This window comes from Nerophis lumbriciformis, linkage group LG26, assembly GCF_033978685.3.
Source record: "Nerophis lumbriciformis linkage group LG26, RoL_Nlum_v2.1, whole genome shotgun sequence".
Classification (NCBI taxonomy): Eukaryota; Metazoa; Chordata; class Actinopteri; order Syngnathiformes; family Syngnathidae; genus Nerophis; species Nerophis lumbriciformis.
In genome coordinates, this window is record NC_084573.2 from 30411635 (window position 1) to 30428644 (window position 17010).

General features: G+C 36.0%; 1 protein-coding gene across 12 annotated transcripts in view; it reads left to right on the forward strand.

Annotated features, from left to right (window-relative positions):
- Positions 1–17010, forward strand: part of nrxn3b (neurexin 3b) — a 1114596-nt gene that overhangs the window by 879153 nt on the left and 218433 nt on the right. The window lies entirely within an intron of this gene.

Here is a 17010-nt window from a genome sequence, read left to right on the forward strand (position 1 = left end):
TTTTCAAAATCTGATTTTTTCAAAAATTGATTTTTTATAAACCGCGACGAATCGGGCATTGTAACCTTATTCCTGTTTTAGGGAGTGATTAGAACAGAGGTCCCCAAACTTTTTAACTCGGGGGCCGCAATGGGTGAAAACAATTTGGCCGGGGGCTGGGCTGTGTGTGTGTGTATGCGTGTGTATATATATATATATATATATATATATATATACACACACACACACACACAAGTAGCAACTTCCTTGTTCATTTATGAAATCCAGTCAACTTCCTTTGTTTTCACTTCATCGAACTGCGCATGCAAGTGACGTTGAAGCCCCTTTGGGGCCACACTGGGGTCTGTGCGCATTATATTCGAGTCTGATAAAGATCACATTTTACTTGCAGTTTAAACAGTCACCCGGAAAAAATATATTTTGAAAAAATCCATTTTTCAAAAAATGGATTTTTGAAAAAATCAGATTTTGAAAAAATCCATTTTTTTCAAAATTTGATTTAGAAAAAATCCGATTTTGAAAAAATAATTTTTTCAAAATTTGATTTAGAAAAAATTTGATTTTTTCAAAATCAGATTTTTTTTTCAAAATTTGATTTGGGAAAAAAAAAGTGATTTTTTCAAAATCAGATTTTTTTTCAAAATTTGATTTAGAAAAAATCTGATTTTGAAAAATCTGATTTTGAAAAATCTGATTTTGAAAAATCTGGTTTTAAAAATCTGGTTTTGAAAAATCAGATTTTTTCTAAATCAAATTTTGAAAAAAATCATATTTTGAAAAAATCATATTTTGAAAAAATCATATTTTGAAAAAAATCCGATTTTGACAAAATCCGATTTTAAAAAAATCAGATTTTGAAAAAATCAATTTTTGAAAAAATCAGATTTAGAAAAAAATCAATTTTTGAAAAAAAACCCGATTTTTTTCTAAATCAGATTTTTTCAATCAAAATCAGATTTTGAAAAAATTAAATTTTTTCAATCAAAATCAGATTTTGAAAAAATTAAATTTTTTCAATCAAAATCAGATTTTGAAAAAATTAAATGTTTTCAATCAAAATCATATTTTGAAAAAATCATATTTTGAAAAAAATCATATTTTGAAAAAAATCATATTTTGAAAAAAGCATATTTTGAAAAAATCATATTTTGAAAAAAATCCGATTTTGACAAAATCCGATTTTAAAAAAATCAGATTTTGAAAAAATTAAATTTTTTCAATCAAAATCAGATTTTGAAAAAATTAAATTTTTTCAATCAAAATCATATTTTGAAAAAATTAAATGTTTTCAATCAAAATCATATTTTGAAAAAATCATATTCTGAAAAAAATCATATTTTGGAAAAAATCATATTTTGAAAAAAATCATATTTTGAAAAAATCATATTTTGAAAAAATCATATTTTGAAAAAATCATATTTTGAAAAAAATCCGATTTTGACAAAATCCGATTTTGAAAAAATCAATTTTTGAAAAAATCAGATTTAGAAAAAAATAAATTTTTGAAAAAAAACCCGATTTTTTTTCTAAATCAGATTTTTTCAATCAAAATCAGATTTTGAAAAAATTAAATTTTTTCAATCAAAATCAGATTTTGAAAAAATTAAATTTTTTCAATCAAAATCAGATTTTGAAAAAATTAAGTTTTTTCAATCAAAATCAGATTTTGAAAAAAAATGATTTTGAAAAAATCAAATTTTTTCTAAATCAAATTTTTTCAATCAAAATCAGATTTTGAACAAATTAAATTTTTTCAATCAAAATCAGATTTTGAAAAAATTAAATGTTTTCAATCAAAATAATATTTTGAAAAAATCATATTTTGAAAAAATCATATTTTGAAAAAATCATATTTTGAAAAAATCATATTTTGAAAAAAATCCGATTTTGACAAAATCCGATTTAAAAAAAATCCGATTTTGAAAAAATACATTTTTGAAAAAATACATTTTTGAAAAAATACATTTTTGAAAAAATACATTTTTGAAAAAATCAGATTTTGAAAAAATCAATTTTTGAAAAAATCAATTTTTGAAAAAAAAAACGATTTTTTTCTAAATCAGATTTTTTTCAATCAAAATAAGATTTTGAACAAATAAAATTTTTTCGATCAAAATCAGATTTTGAAAAAATTAAATTTTTTCAATCAAAATCTGATTTTGAAAAAATCTGATTTTGAAAAAATAAAAAAAAATTCAAATTCAGATTTTTTCAAAATCTGATTTTTTTTACCGGGTGACTGTTTAAACTGCAAGTAAAACGTGATCTATATCAGACCCGAATGTAATGCGTCACTTGCATGCGCAGTTCGATGAAGTGAAAACAAAAGAAGTTGACTGGATTTCATAAATGAACAAGGAAGTTGCTACTTGTGTGTGTGTGTGTGTATATATATATATATATATATATATATATATATACACTGTATATATATATATATATATATATATATATATATATATATATACTGTATATATATTTATGGGGATAGGTTGATTGGCAACACTGAATTGGCCCTAGTGTGTGAATGTTGTCTTGATAGGCTCCAGCACCCCCCCGTGACCCCAAAAGGGACAAGCGGTAGAAAATGGATAGATGGATATATGTGTATATATGCACACACACACACACACACACACACACACACACACACACACACACACACACACAGCCTGGCCCCCGGCCAAATTGTTTTCACCCATTGCGGCCCCCGAGTTAAAAAGTTTGGGGACCCCTGTTCTAATCACTCCCTAAAACAGGAATAACGTTAAAATCCCCGATTCGTCGCGGTTTACCCTACACATGAAACGTGACAAATTGTGGGGTTGCGCTATCCGCTTCACCGCCATCTGGCGGTAAAGCGTTAAAGAGAACGGCTGCTGTTGAGTAGAAGAACGCCGCCTGAGCAGAAGGGGAAGTCGCCACATTTCGTAGATCTGGGACAGGGTCCCAATTTGCCTGTTCAACTGTGGGATGTTCCAAATAAGTGTTTGATGAGCATTCCTCAACTTTATCAGTATTTATTGCCACCTTTCCCAACTTCTTTGTCACGTGTTGCTGGCATCAAATTCTAAAGTTAATGATTATTTGCAAAAAAAAAAAAAAAAAGTTCATCAGTTTGAACATCAAATATGTTGTCTTTGTAGCATATTCAACTGAATGTGGGTTGAAAATGATTTGCAAATCATTGTATTCCGTTTATATTTACATCCAACACAATTTCCCAACTCATATGGAAACGGGGTTTGTAGAACGTAGCGCTGTGAACATATTTAATTGTGACTAATCACATTTTGTCCATAGTTAACTCACATTTAATCATGATTGTATCTTTAAGTGTACTTGTTCAAATATTTTAGTACTTGATGTATGCTAACATTAGCGTGCTACTGTAGCATTTTAAACACAAGTCAGAGTAATATATTTTGCACTTGACGCATACTAAAGTTAGCATTTTAGCTCGGTAACATATTAGCATGCTATTTTTTTTTTAAGCCAAATTAACAGGTAATTAGCAGCTTATATTTTGGTATTTCACGAATGCAAACTGTAAACATGTTATTGTTAGCAGAGTGGGTTTTTTTGCTCATATTTTTTGTTTCTTGACGCTATCTGGCCAGTTGGCTTTGGCTCTTTAGCAGTAACACAAAATTTCGGCCAAAATTGCATTTTCAAATTATTTCAAATATTGTTCTGGCTTTGAAGGTGAAAACTTTCCAAATGGACCCACATGCTTTGGTTTATAATAATAATAATAATAGATTTTATTTGTAAAAGCACTTTTCATTGAACAAACAACCTCAAAGTGCTACAGTGCATTTAAAAAACAACAACACTAGAACCACAAATAGCTGCTCCCAACGAGTAAAATAAATAGTCAAATAAAATAAAAACTAGAACAGCCTAATAGCTAGAACTAGCACACATACAGTATATCTAACAAAAGGCTTTTTTTTTTCTTTTTTTTTTTTTTTTTAAGGGGTTTAAGCCTCTTTTAAAAGCATCCACAGTCTGTGGTGCCCTCAGGTGGTCAGGGAGAGCATTCCACAGACTGGGAGCGGCGGAGCAGAAAGCCTATAGTTCTATAGTTCGGAGCTTTGTCCTTGGAGGTTGGAGGAGGTTAGCCTGTCCGGAGTGGAGGTGTCGTGTGGAGGATTTGTTTTGGCACCGCTGGTTTAGACCCATAGCAACATATATTAGTGGAGATCATCACATTTGATAGATGGCAACTTGTTAGCCTTGCGGACATGCCACCAATGATTGTGCGAGCTTAACAGAGGATAGTATGATTCTGTATTGAATTTGGGAAACCCTCATTTGGTGGGCCAAACGGGTCAAATTTGGCCCCAGGGTCCCACTTTGGGCACCCCTGTCCTAGATGAAACATTTGTTGCTAGAAACACAATGGGAGAAGTGGAGGGTCGTGTGTCTGTTGAGCCCAATTAAGACATATACTTATTTAAAATCATTATTACAAGACATCTGCTAATTGGAATAATCGTTGCCCTGGTGTATCGGCAAATTCGGAAGATGCTGGTAGCCGTTCAAGGAATCCCTAAACCGCCACAAATGATTGATAGGACGAGCAGAGCTGTCTGCACTCACACTATTGATTTTGAAGTAAATCGCAAACTGGACAACATCTCGGAGACGCTTTACGCTCTGCAAATCGAAATGATGATCAATTAGACAGCCAGAGCGGACTACTATTGGAATTTGTCTGCTCGCCCTAACCAAAACAATCCTTATCTGCAATTCGGCTCCCTGTGCACTGACCTTGGCAAGGTTAAGCTGTAAACACACCCAGTGGGACCATAGCAGCCAACGATGTTCTGAGTCTCCTCCCCCTTCCTTCAAGGACACCGAAGATGTCTTTGTTTCTGTTGAACTAGATCTCAGACACCTTCATAGCAACCAGCTGTGTTGTCGCAATGTCACTCTGCGGAACTAGGCAAAAGGTGGTGACTTCCAGGCTCGTTAATGGACTACTACTACATGGAGACTGCGTTTACACTGCAGGCCAAAGTGGCCCAAATCAGATTTTTTCAAAATCTGATTTTTTCAAAATCTGATTTTTTTCAAAATGTGTGTGTGTGTGTGTGTGTGTGTGTGTGTGTGTGTGTGTGTGTGTGTGTGTGTGTGTGTGTGTATATATATATATACACACACAAGTAGCAACTTCCTTGTTCATTTATGAAATCCAGTCAACTTTGTTTTCACTTCATCGAACTGCGCATGTAAGTGACGTTGAGGCCCCTTTGGGGCCACACTGGGGTCTGTGCGCATTATATTCGAGTCTGATAAAGATCACATTTTACTTGAACAGTCACCCGGAAAAAATTAATTTTGAAAAAATCATATTTTGAAAAAAATCAGATTTTGAAAAAATCATATTTTGAAAAAATTCATTTTTCAAAAAAATTCATTTTTCAAAAAATTTATTTTTGAAAAAAATCAGATTTTGAAAAAATCAGATTTTGAAAAAATCAGATTTTGAAAAAATCAGATTTTGAAAAAATTCATTTTTTTCAAAATTTGATTTAGAAAAAATCAGATTTTGAAAAAAATCAATTTTTTTCTAAATTTGATTTAGAAAAAATTTGATTTTTTAAAATCAGATATATTTTTTTCAAAATTTGATTTAGAAAAAATCTGATTTTGAAAAATCTGATTTTGAAAAATCTGGTTTTGAAAATCTGGTTTTGAAAAATCAGATTTTGAAAAAATCTATTTTTGAAAAATCCGATTTTTTTCTAAATCAGATTTTTTTCAATCAAAATCAGATTTTGAAAAAATTAAATTTTTTCAATCAAAATCAGATTTTGAAAAAATTAAATTTTTTCAGTCAAAATCAGATTTTGAAAAAATTAAATTTTTTCAATCAAAATCAGATTTGGAAAAAAAATATTATTTTGAAAAAAATCACATTTTTTCTAAATCAAATTTTTTCAATCAAAATCAGATTTTGAAAAAATTTAATGTTTTCAATCAAAATCATATTTTGAAAAAATCATATTTTGAAAAAAATCCGATTTTGACAAAATTCGATTTTGAAAAAATCAATTTTTGAAAAAATCAATTTTTGAAAAAATCAGATTTTGAAAAAATCAATTTTTGAAAAAATCAATTTTTGAAAAAAACGATTTTTTTCTAAATCAGTTTTTCAATCAAAATCAGATTTTGAAAAAATTAAAATTTTTCAATCAAAATCAGATTTTGAAAAAATTAAATGTTTTCAATCAAAATCAGATTTTGAAAAAATCTAAATTTGAAAAAATCTGATTTTGAAAAAAAAAAAAAAAATTCAAATTCAGATTTTTTCAAAATCAGATTTTTTTCAAAATCAGATTTTTTTCAAAATCAGATTTTTTTCAAAATCAGATTTTTTTTACCGGGTGACTGTTTAAACTGCAAGTAAAACGTGATCTATATCAGACCCGAATATAATGCGCACAGACCCCAGTGTGGCCCCAAAGGGGCCTCAACGTCACTTGCATGCGCAGTTCGATGAAGTGAAAACAAAAGAAGTTGACTGGATTTCATAAATGAACAAGGAAGTTGCTACTTGTGTGTGTGTCTGTGTGTATATATATATATATATATACTGTATATATATTTATGGGGATAGGTTGATTGGCAACACTGAATTGGCCCTAGTGTGTGAATGTTGTCTTGATAGGCTCCAGCACCCCCCCGTGACCCCAAAAGGGACAAGCGGTAGAAAATGGATAGATGGATATATGTGTATATATGCACACACACACACACACACACACACACACACAGCATGGCCCCCGGCCAAATTGTTTTCACTCATTGCGGCCCCCCGAGTTAAAAAGTTTGGGTACCCCTGTTCTAATCACTCCCTAAAACAGGAATAAGGTTAAAATGCCCGATTCGTCGCAGTTTACTCGACACATGAAACGTGACAAATTGTGGGGTTGCGCTGTCCACTTTGGACGCCATCTGGCGGTAAAGCGTTAAAGAGAACGGCTGCTGTTGAGTAGAAGAACGCCGCCTGAGCAGAAGGGGAAGTCGCCACAATTCGTAGATCTGGGACAGGGTCCCGGCGCACGTGATCGCCCACTCTGATTGTGTGATCGTCTCCCACGCTTGAGCATAACGATGTGCATTTGTGTCGCCTGTGAGCGTCTCTGCGCTCGTGTGTGTGTGTGTGTGTGTGTGTGTGGGTGTGTATGTGCGAGTCCCAGGCCATATATTGTCCTCCGGAAACACGAAGCAAATCTCCTCCATGTGATAATTGGCTCCCCCGGGGGTGCTCGTATCTCTGCTGCTCGTCATCGTCGTCCCCTCCAGGAAAAAAAAAACAAAAAAAAACTCGGGCGTGTGTTGGATGCGATAGCCGAAGTCCGCCTTAACTCTTTTGGCAAGAAGAAATTTGAGGCAACCAGACAGGGCGAGGTACAGATCCTGCACGCTGTTATGCTTCCGGCCTCAGATGCTTGGCCATGCAGGGAAAGGTGCTATTCTGAGCCGAAAGTAAACATCTGCTTCCATTACAGCAATGCCGTTGAGAGAGCACACTCGCGTGTGTGCATGCTACTGTCGTTTAAGGCGAGGACGTTCCTCCCCCGCGAGAGTTTCCGACACCTGAGGATTGCAAAGTCCCGACCTGTTTGCGTGTCTGCGGGCAAACCGCCGCACTCGTCTGGTAGTTCCGGCCTCTCGCCGGCTCCTGCATATGTCCATATGTCGGCGCGGTCTCCCGGGTTGCCACGGACCGCGGAGCAGACTGTCGGCGGCTCGGCGGGGGGGTGAGAGGCGGACAGCTGGGCGGGCCATCACAAGGCAGGAGCAGATGTTTGTGGTTGACTGGGAAAAGAGCGCAAGTGATTGTTAGGCAGAGGATGACGAGATAAAAGTACTTTTCACCGGCATCTCCTTTTAGGGTACGTTAACACCGGAGCCATCTGGTTACAAAAAAAAAAAAAAAAAAAATGGAGCTTTTTATTACTTTCCTTTATTTCCAATTCCGACTGGTGTGTCGCCATACTTGCCAACCCTCCCGGATTTTCCGGGAGACTCCCGAAATTCAGCGCCTCTCCCGAAAACCTCCCGGGACACATTTTCTCCCAAAAATCTCTCGAAATTCCGGCGGACCTGAGTGAGGACAGCCTGTTTTCACGTCCGCTTTCCCACAATATAAACAGCATGCCTGCCCAATCACGTTATAACTGTAGAATGATCGAGGGCGAGTTCTTGGTTTCTTGTGTGTGTTTATTGTTAGGTAGTTTCATTAACGTCCTCCCAGCGCGGCAACAACAGCAGTCACGTTTTCGTCTACCGTAAAGCAGTTCGTCTGCCGTAAACAGCAATGTGGTGACACTCTTAAACAGGACAATACTGCCATCTACTGTACATGCATATGTGACAATAACATCTAGGGCTTTTAGAGAGTGCAGTGCACAACTGCAAGGGTGTTCAGCATGGTTCATCATCATCATCATTTCTTTTTATTCCTTTCATGAAAATACATATACAAGCCATATGCAGTTGACACTTTCATTGTTTTTTGTTTCTTATACATTTCCATGATCAGAAAGGAGCAGATGGAAGAATACTATTCTTATATTTATCCACCCCCTTTTTAACACAAATTATTTAGATGACTTTATCACTGTTCCCTCCACCAACACCCGAACTCCAACATACTTTTCATTTTCGTTTAAGCATTTTCAAAATGACACGTTCCAATCAAAATCAAAAATCAGCTTGATATAATTCCAGTTGTTTCTTTTTGTAACTCCTTTTAAATTCAAAGATATTCTTGCAGCTTTTTAAGTCTTTGTTTAGAGAATTCCATGGTTAGAAAAATAGTGACAGAGAATAGAACAAGGATGGACAATTCAACCCTTAACTCAACAATGAGTAGATGAGTGTTATGTGTGTGTAATAAAATAAATATATATATATATATATATATATATATATATATATATATATATATATATATATATATATATATATATATATATATATATATATATATAGCTAGATATCAATGAAAGTCAAGTATTTATTTATTTTATTTATATATATATATATATATATATATATATATATATATATATATATATATACCGTATTTTTCGGACTATAAGTCGCAGTTTTTTTTCATAGTTTGGCCGGGCTCCAGTGCGACTTATGTGTTTTTTTCTTTTTTTATTATGCATTTTTGGCAGGTGCGACTTATACTCCGGTGCGACTTATACTCCGAAAATACGGTGTGTATATATATATATATATATATGAAATACTTGACTTACTTACTCAAATATTTCTTATAAATATATATATATATGAAATACTTGACTTGGTGAATTCTACCTGTAAATATATTCCTCCCCTATTAGCCACGCCCCCGACCACGCCCCCGACCACCCCCCCACCCCCCCCCCACCCCCACCCCCCCCCCCACCTCCCGAAATCGGAGGTCTCAAGGTTGGATGGGGGAGGCGGTGCGATGCTTGACCGGTACTCTTTAGAGGCGGTATAGTACCGAATATGATTCATTAGTATCGCGGCACTATACTAATACCGGTATACTGTACAACCCTAATTCTCCGAAAATTGGTACCGTTGATTCCCAGGTACCATTGGTTCAAATGTGAACAGTACCCATCCCTGCACACCAAAAAGATTACACTAAGTACAAATGGTAGACACTATTGTGACGCCAAGATTAAATGCCGAGCATGCGTTTTGCACGTATTGTTTGCTGTGGGATGTTGCCTCGTCCAAGACAAAAAAGTAGATTCCCGTATTTAAGTTGATGTGTTGTATCGGACGCCCCGGTCTCCTTGGACGCATCCTCGCTCATCCATGCGGACTGGACGCTGGCCGAGAGTTGGTGGGCGGCCGAGGGTGGAGTCGGCTCTCTTGGTTGCTTTGTTGGGTCCGCTCCTGTCTCTGGCCGTGCTCCCCCCACCCCAGCAGACGATGGCGTGGAACACCGCAGAGGCCACCACAGTGTGTGTGGGTGTTGAAATTATGTTTTTGTTTGGTTACTTGTCTATGCATGGTGCAATTGTGTGTGCGCAATTTATAGTATTGGTTGATTATTATTTTGTATTACTTTTGTGGCTGTGTGTAGAAGTGGCAGCTGGTTGCATCAGCTCTAGGGATGATGCTCAAAACCGGTTTCCCCGGTTGTTCGATAAGAAAAGAACCGAGTCCTCGGACTCAAATCCCTTTTTGAGAACCGGTACCCGTTATCGAGACCACTATAGTAAAGAAAAAGAGTTGGTTCTTTATTCGAATCCCTGGGGACCAATCCCGTCCCGACCTGAAATGCTCCGTGTGACATCACAGGAAATGACGTCACTTAGATCAGTCATTAAGAGCAGATAGGGAAAGCAGGAAAAACAATGGACCGGAAAAAGCGCTCCAAGGTGTAATAAAGTTCAAAACAAAAAGGTATAATCCAATGAATAACTTTACTGAGAGATTTGAGCAGGGTACAAACACATGACGAACACTTTTACGACCAACCGGAAACATAGCAACCAGCCTAGCAACGCACCTCCTTTACGGCAGCTGTCGCAATGTTCTTAAAGCAACCGCAGCACATACATATATACTGTATACAACATATCTACCTTTTTTAACTTTTGTTTTTCTTTCCTTGTAAACAAAACAAAATCACACTGTATATGTGTTGTCTGTCTAATTATAAATAATGCAGACGAGGCGTGTTGGCTGGGTTCTTGACGTTTACTTTCACAGCGTGCTCATAACCTCATTCTTAGCTGCCGGCGTGGCGACATGCCACAACACTTTTCGGGGCTACCGCGCATGCTCGTCACTCCCGTTGCATGCTGGGTAGTGTAGTTGTTATATTCCCTAGCTCATAACATCACATCTTTCCCCCTATAAAGAAATAATGTTAACTCAATAAAGTGTATTTCTTTTTTCAGCTTTAACTTTTCATTTGTTAGCATTGTAACCACATTTGCAAACAACTTTTCTCTTCATAGAATTTTCTTTCAATAAAGAAATAAAGTGCAAAAATGTCAAAGCATCATAACAGTTATGTCAACACTTTATTTTTTTTTTATTTTTTTTTTTTTTTTTTTATAAACAACTCGAAAAAACCAAGAGTTCTTAACAACTGTCAATCAGCCTCTTAGGTGGCTGAACATGTCTCTTAGGTCTAGACTAGGGGTGCTCATTACGTCGATCGCGAGCTACCGGTCGATCTCGGAGGGTGTGTCAGTCGATCACCAGCCAGGCATTAAAAAAATAGTCCTAAAAATGAGCGATCATAAATCTTCACTATGACGTCACTTTCGTCACTTGATTGACATTCACGGCACCCGAGGGTCTTCTGAGATGACGCTGGCTGCTGCCAGCTCATTAAAATTACCGACTGGAAGGCGAGAAACACTTTATTTCAACAGACTCTGGCACCGTACCTGTCGTCAAAACTCCAAAGACCGACTGCACAGTTGCACCATAAAAGCTCTGCTTCATCCTGCCTGCGCTACCAAAATCAGAGTCTCAGAAAGCTGGCGTGCACAAGCTAGCAAGCTACGGAGTTTGCCGACAATGTATTTCTTGTAAAGTGTATACAAAGGAGTACGGAAGCTGGACAAATAAGATGCCAAAAACCAACCACTTTCATGTGGTATTGGACAGAAAGGAGGACTTTTTTTCTCCTCCATTCGAAAATGCGGACGTTATCAGCACTACTGTCTGATTCCAATCAATGCAAGTCATCAGAATCAGGTAATACACCAACTTATATTCTTGTCTTCATGAAAGAAAGGAATCTATATGTGTTAAACATGCTTGTATTATCTTTAAACACCTTTAACTTGTTAACAACATTAACTATATGTGTTTAACATGCTTGTATTATCTTTAAACACCTTTAAGTTGTTAACAATATTAACTATATGTATTAAACATTCTTGTATTATCATTAAACACCTTTACTTTTTTAACAATATTAACTATGTGTTAAACATGCTTGTATTATCTTTAAACACCTTTAACTTGTTAACAATATTAACTATATTTATTAAACATACTTGTATTATCATTAAACACCTTTAATTTTTTAACAGTATTAACTATCTGTGTTAAACATGCTTGCATTATCATTAAACACCTTTAACTTGTTAAGAAAAACATATATTTCATAAATAAGTAAATATAAATTATATATATGAATGAGGTAGATCCCCACGACTTGATCAATTGAAAAGTAGCTCGCCTGCAGAAAAAGTGTGAGCACCCCTCGTCTAGACAGTCTCTCAACAGCAGGTGACGCGGACACTGCTGTCAGTCCTTGGTCAGCAAGGTCAGGTTCCGTGTCAGCAAGTTCTGCAGGTCCAGCTGAGTCCTGTTGAGCCTTTTCCTGAGTAATAGCTGTAGTTAGTATGTTCCAATAGCAGCAGAAGTGCACTTTTTGGAGAGCTGTATTATTTTTTAGTTTTGCGCCCAAGGGACTGATTTTATTTAACACTATATTATTATCTATACACCTATAGTGATCACAGAGACAGGTTGTTTTTGTGTTACTGTATATATTTGTTTTTCTGAAAAATCCCACTTAATATACTTTGGGTAACAACAGTCAATATTTATTTAATTTATTTTATTTTTTTAGGGGGGTAGCAGTCAATATTTATTTATTTATTAGATTTTATTTTTTTGTTATATAATAAAAGTGAGCTTTTGTTAAACCAAATATTGTGGGTTTTTTTTCCATATACAACAACCTATCTGGACTCGATAAGAGAATCGATAAGGAATCGGTTCGATAAGAGGATTTGATAATAGGCTCGAACTCGATCATTTCTTATCAAACATCATCTCTAATCAGCTCTGCTCTTTTAATGTCCTTTGTGTTTGTTGATGTTTCCCTCTTACACACACGTTTATGTGTGCTATGGCTATGAGGTTTTTTTCTTCTTCCTTGGCTTCAGTCTGGACCCCCTCTCCAGGGGTTCCAGGCTTAGACTGCATATTAGACTGATTCTGAGTCTTTGTGGGTGGAAAGGACCCACACTAGCTCTCCTTACTGCACTGTGGACGTAACAATCTGTTGCTGAAGGAGCTACACGAAGTGAAGGTGGTCGGACAACTAGGGGTGTCCGATAATGGCTTTTTTGCCGATATCCGATATTCCGATATTGTCCAACTCTTAATTACCGATACCGATATATACAGTCGTGGAATTAACACATTATTATGCTTAATTTGGACAACCAGGTATGGTGAAGATAAGGTCCTTTTTATAAAAAAAAAAATATTAAAAAAAATAAGATAAATAAATTAAAAACATTTTCTTGAATAAAAAAGAAAGTAAAACAATATAAAAACAGTTACATAGAAACTAGTAATTAATGAAAATGAGTCAAATTAACTGTTAAAGGTTAGTACTATTAGTGGACCAGCAGCACGCACAATCATGTGTGCTTACGGACTGTATCCCTTGCAGACTGTATTGATATATATTGATATATAATGTAGGAACCAGAATATTAATAACAGAAATAAACAACCCTTTTGTGTGAATGAGTGTGAATGGGGGAGGAAGGTTTTTTGAGTTGGTGCACTAATTGTAAGTGCATCTTGTGTTTTTTATGTTGATTTAATAAAAAATTTAAAAAAACGATACCGATAATAAAAAAAAACCCGATACCGATAATTTCCGATATTACATTTTTAAACATTTATCGGCGTCTTTTAATCAGTCGGTTCCTGTCTCCGGCCCAGCCAGCGATGGCGTAGAACAGTGGTTCTCAAATGGGGGTACTTGAAGGTATGCCAAGGGGTACGTGAGATTTGTTTTTAAATATTCTAAAAATAGCAACAATTCAAAAATTCCTTTATAAATATAAATAAAAACCTACCTTTTTTTTCCCAAATAGTTCAAGAAAAACCACTACAAATGAGCAATATTTTGCACTGTTATACAATTTAATTAATCAGAAACTGATGACCATACTTGCCAACCCTCCCGGATTTTCCGGGAGACTCCCGAAATTCAGCGCCTCTCCCGAAAACCTCCCGGGACAAATTTTCTCCCGAAAATCTCCCGAAATTCAGGCGGAGCTGGAGGCCACGCCCCCTCCAGGTTTATTGTTAGGCAGTTTCATTAACGTCCTCCCAGCACGGCAACAACACACAACAACAGCAGTCACGTTTTCCTGTACCGTAAAGCAGTTTGTCTGCCGTAAACAGCAATGTTGTGACACTCTTAAACAGGACAATACTGCCATCTACTGTACATGCATATGTGACATTAACATCTAGGGCTTTTAGAGAGTGCAGCACACAACAAGGAGACGAAGCAGAATGCATCATCAGAGAGGGTGTTCAGCATGGTTAGAAAAATAGTGACAGAGAATAGAACAAGGATGGACAATTCAACCCTTAACTCAACAATGAGTAGATGAGTGTTATGTGTGTGTATATGTGTAAATAAATGAACACTGAAATTCAAGTATTTCTTATTTATATATATATATATATATATATATATATATATATATATATATATATATATATATATATATATATATATATAATAAAATAAATATATATATATATATATATATATATATATATAGCTGGAATTCACTGAAAGTGAAGTAGTCAAGTGTTATGTGTGTGTATATGTGTAAATAAATGAACACTGAAATTCAAGTATTTCTTATTTATATATATATATATATATATATATATATATATATATATATATATATATATATATATATATATATATATATAATAAAATAAATATATATATATATATATATATATATATATATATATAGCTGGAATTCACTGAAAGTGAAGTAGTCAAGTATTTCATATATATATATATATATATATATATATATATATATATATATATATATATATATATATATGTGTATATGAAATACTTGACTTGGGGAATTCTAGCTGTAAATATACTCCTCCCCTCTTAACCACGCCCCCAACCACGCCACCCGCCCCACCCCCGACCACACCCACCGTCACCCCCACCCCCCACCTCCCGAAATCGGAGGTCTCAAGGTTGGCAAGTATGCTGATGACATAGTGCTGTATTTTATTTCTTTATCTCTTTTTTCAACCAGAAATGCTTTGCTCTGATTAGGGGGTACTTGAATTAAAAAAAAATTCACAGGGGGTACATCACTGAAAAAAGGTTGAGAACCACTGGCGTAGAACACTGCTAAAGCCACTGGAGTGTCATAAGAAAATGTGCGGAAGTGACCGGCACACCCCGAAGGACTCGTCTTCACAAAAGGACTTCCTTGCATAGGGCCTTTTGAGTTACGAGTCCACTTCAGTTTATTGTTGAGGTGAGCACACGGGTATTTAAAAGAGTCCTCTGTCTCTTATAAATAGCTCCTCGGCTTTTGCCGGTGGGGCCCGGTGGCTTCCCGGCATCTCTCGGCCACACGCAGCCCGTTTTAATCTCGCGTCGATTCCCTCGCAAGTTTGTCCCGACGCCTTTCATCTTTCCATAATCTCCTGCCCAAATATAGACTGGCGGCTGAGCGGGAGGGCTCAAGGATTCAACACTTTGCGTTTGATGTGCCTTCCATCAACGATCGGGAGAGGGAAGTAACTACAGCGCTAAAAGCAAAAAAAGTGATGTTTCTATGGAGAGTGTGGCTTTAATCAAACATCGGGTTGACGTCGGAACAAAAAAAAATGTTCTGGTCAGAGTCAACTCCCCTTCTAGAAGGTTCCGGGAGCTTGTTTTATGTGGCACATATGTCTTATAACAGGGGTGTCAAACTCATTTTAGATGGGGGGGGGGGCACATGGAGAAAATTCTACTCCCAAGTGGGCCGAACAACATTATTGGGGGCGTGCCTTAAAGGCACTGCCTTCAACGTCCTCTACAACCTCTACAAACAGCGTGCCGGCCCAGTCACATAATATATGCGGCTTTTACACACACATAAGTGAATGCAACGCATATTTGATCAACAGCCATACAGGTCGCACTGAGGGTGGCTGTATAAACAACTTTAAGTCTGTTAGAAATATACGCCCCACTGTGAATCCACACCAAACAAGAATGACAAACACATGTCGGGAGAACATCCGCACCGTAACACATCATAAACACAACAGAACAAATACTCAGAAGCCCTTGGGGATGGCGTGGCACGGTTGGGAGAGTGGCCGTGCCAGCAACCTGAGGGTTCCTGGTTCAATCCCCACCTTCTACCAACCTAGTCACGTCCGTTGTGTCCTTGAGCAAGACACTTCACCCTTGCTCCTGATGGGTCGTGGTTAGCGCCTTGCATGGCAGCTCCCGCCATCAGTGTGTGAATGTGTGTGTGAATGGGTGAATGTGGAAATAGTGTCAAAGCGCTTTGAGTACCTTGAAGGTAGAAAAGCGCTATACAAGTATAACCCATTTACCATTTACCTTGCAGCACTAACTCTTCCGGGACGCTAAAATATACACCCCCCCCCCGGCCACCAAGTTCATTTTGATATTTACCTCAGAAGGCTGCAAATAGAAAAGAGGCATTCCATTTTTTTTACATTTTTATTTAATATACCATTGATGTTTTTTCGTTTGTTTTTTGAAAGTTGATTTTGCACTTAATAGTTGCTTGTTCCGTATTCAGTGTTAAAGCAAATCAGTGTAGCAAACTGAGCAATAATTAACGTTCTATTCATGCACTTTCTCTCGCTACTTCAAGGCTTGAATGTTTGATTCATTCATTATTATTTTATTTTCAAATGCATTATTAGCCTGTGGAAAAAGTTGATTTTCATATTTACCTCAGAAGGCTGCAAATAGAAAAGAGGCATTAAATTTTTATTTACATTTTATTTGATATGCCATTGATATTTTTTTATTATTATTATTATAATTAGAAACTGGATTTTGCATGTCACTATAAAGTTATATAAGCCTTGCTTGTTCAATATTCAATGCAAAACCTGTTTGGGTCCCTATTAAAAGGTTAATTTGTTCAACCTTAGCCCTTTTAAATTTTG